The 3,107-nt window shown below is 42.5% G+C and overlaps 1 pseudogene; it reads right to left on the bottom strand.

Moving 5' to 3' along the window:
- Nucleotides 1–2,105: 2,105 nt before the first annotated feature.
- On the bottom strand, nt 2,106–2,222 carry LOC126425052 (5S ribosomal RNA; annotated as a pseudogene).
- Between the last annotated feature and the right edge of the window lie 885 nt (nt 2,223–3,107).

Here is a 3,107-nt window from a genome sequence, read left to right as displayed (position 1 = left end):
TGTAAGGCGGTTATAAGAGGGTAAGTCAATTATTATCCGCAAAGTAGTTATATAATTTTATTGTATTCAAATAGGAAACTTACAAGAACATTATTTTTCGACATAGTCTCCTTGCGTTTCAACGCACTTGGTCTATCGTTGTACAAGATTTCTGATGCCCTCATAACAGAAGATTCTCGGTTGAGCTGCGAGCCAGGAATGCACTGCTTCTTTCGCTGCTTCGTCCGAGACAAATCGACGGCCCCTTAATGTCTGTGTGAGTGGACCAAACAAGTGATAGTCAGAAGGGGCAGGATCGGCACTATGTGGAGGGTTATCCAGTACTGCAAATTTGAGTTTCTGGAGCGTGTCAGCAGTGTGGGTAGCAGTATGCTGACGGGCATTGTCGTGCAACAACACAACACCTTTTGACAGCAATTCTCGGCGGTTGCTTCGAATTGCGGGCTTTAGCCTGGCAGTAACCATCTCACTGTAACGTACACTGTTTATTGCTGTGCCCCTTTCCATATAATGTTCCAGTACTGAACGCTGGGCGTGCCAAAAAACCGTAAGCATTAGTGTTCCTGCGAACGGTTGGGTCTTGAACTTATTCTTGCACGGCGAATTTGGATGTTTCCACCCCACACTCTGCCGTTTACTCTCCGGCTCGTAATGATGGATCCATGGTTCGCCACCAGTAATGTCCTGACTAAGAACTTGTCCCCTTCTTCACCATATCGATCCAAATGTTTTTTGCAGATGTCCAAGCACGTTTGTTTATGCAACTGCGTGAATTGTTTTGTGACCCATCTTGCACAAACTTTATGAAACCCAAGTCCGTTGTCATTGATTTCGTAGGCAGAATCGTGACTAATTTGCAGACGATGTGTTACTTCGTCAATAGTTAATCGTCTGTCCGAGAGAATCATTTCACTTGAACGCTCAATGGTTTCTTAATTTGTGGCGGTAAACGGTCGTCAGGCTCCTTCATCGTACGTAGCACTTGTGCGACCATTTCGGAATTTTTCAGTCCATTCGTAGACACTCCGTTGTGGCAAAACACTGTTCCTGAGTTGTACCGGAAGTCTTCGATGAATTTCGGCCCCTGATACGACTTTCGACCACAAAAATCGGTTCACTGAACGTTGCTCTTCTTTGGGGCAAATAGACAGCGGAGCAGCCATGATTAACAGCATATCAGCGATAATGAAACTAGCCTAGCAGCTTGAAAACTGCAAAGATACAACAACAAATAAACAAAGCATGCCTCATCAACGTAAAACGACAGTACTGCCAAAATAAACAAAAATTTATCTAAATTGTGGGTAATAAATGACTTACCCTCGTATTTACAAAACAAATGACTCTGTCCTTTTTATGGAGGATGGCCTCTTAGACGAACTTGTTACTATCATGTATAATTACTGGTCTAATAATGTAACACAAATATGTGTTTTGCACCGATTGTTCCACAAGTATTTACCTATTTACACCAAAGCATGATTTAGTAACTTTCCAGAGATGAAGCTTTCAGTTCACGTGTTTAGTCACCTGTATGTTTATCAGACTAACTTAGTAAGATTAACATATTGCTTTCTCTGGGCAACAAGCATGAGTATTAATTCAGCTGGTAAGATACTCAATATTTGTAGATGCTTGTCACTGAGCAACTCCTGTCAGGATTGTCTAACTAATAATTCAGGCAGTAGATTCATTTACATACGTTTAAAAGAACCACCAGTATTAATAGAGCTTTTAAATTCAGTTATTACTTTATGTACACGCTTGCCACTTAACAACCCTTGTCAAGATTGTCTAACTAATAAATCAGTTACTAGGTTCATATGAATATATCTCTGTGCGTTGCAGTCTTATTATGCAAAAACAAATTCTGGTTGCTCGGCCGATCAGTTAACGACAAATAGCACTCCGTCTTCAGGCCACAAGTGGCCCACCGGGACCATCCGACCGCCGTATCATCCTCAGATGAGGATGCAGATAGGAGGGGCGTGTGGTCAGCACACTGCTCTCCCGGTCGTTGTGATGGCTTTCTTTGACCGCAGCCGCTACTATTCGGTCGAGTAGCTCCTCAATTGGCGTCACGAGGCTGAGTGCACCCCGAAAAATGGCAACAGCGCATGGCAGCTGGATGGTCACCCATCCAAGTGCCGACCACGCCCGACAGTGCTTAACTTCGGTAATCTCACGGGAACCGGTGTATCCACTGCGGCACGGCCGTTGCCTAACGACAAATAGCCTGTACACAAAAATGGGTACTGTCGTGCTCTTCTGTACGTCCATAATGCCGTAAGCAGTTTTGTTTGTGTCGTGATCTTTTTCTGAACTCAGCCACTCGCAGTTTATTAAATAATTGACCATTAGTATCGAATACTCAAGGAAGGTTGAACATTACATTTACTAAAATGATTTGCAGAAATATGGCTAATGGGTCGTCTTACACGAACAAATACATTGTGAAGTTAAGAGGATCTACATGACACATTTTTGGTATAATTCTGAATTCGCTTTCATTACATTGATGGCTAACTTTTTTTATTCGGGACTGGGAAAAGTCTGTAGTGACTGTAGGTATTAAAGTGGCTGTCGCTTGTAAACAAATGGCCGCCTACGATCGCCACGTCTGTTTCAGACCAATCCATTCTCCATGCTTTAATTTTCTCTTTCTTATTCTTTACGAATATGCAGTACGGATATAGTTCTAATCGTCCAAATATTGTTTCACAGTCTACACGTGCGTAACTCTATGTTGCCAGTGTTTACGCATTATTTCAGAGAGCACAGGTGCCTAGGACTGCGGAATAAGCTGCTGGCACAGACGATGTGCGTCTGTACACAGACGATGTGCGTCTTCTGGGTAAAAAGGTTGGTGTCTTTCAGAGAAACTAATGTGTCACAATAACGGTACCCATGTGCCTTTAAATTTAATGCATAAGAAATGTTTGTACATGGCAGGACATTAAAACTAGAACAACATGAACACGAAGGTGCCATGCAACAAATCATTAATTGCAATGAAGAGTACTTGTACCACGTGATTGGTTATGCAAGTGATTATCACTGCAGCACAACCACACAGAGTAGGTAGAACTAACACCATCTACATTCTG

This window comes from Schistocerca serialis, chromosome 1 (assembly GCF_023864345.2).
Source record: "Schistocerca serialis cubense isolate TAMUIC-IGC-003099 chromosome 1, iqSchSeri2.2, whole genome shotgun sequence".
In the NCBI taxonomy this organism is placed as follows: Eukaryota; Metazoa; Arthropoda; class Insecta; order Orthoptera; family Acrididae; genus Schistocerca; species Schistocerca serialis.
The sequence above is the reverse complement of the archived record's forward strand: the minus strand, read 5'-3'. Positions and strand labels throughout refer to the sequence as shown.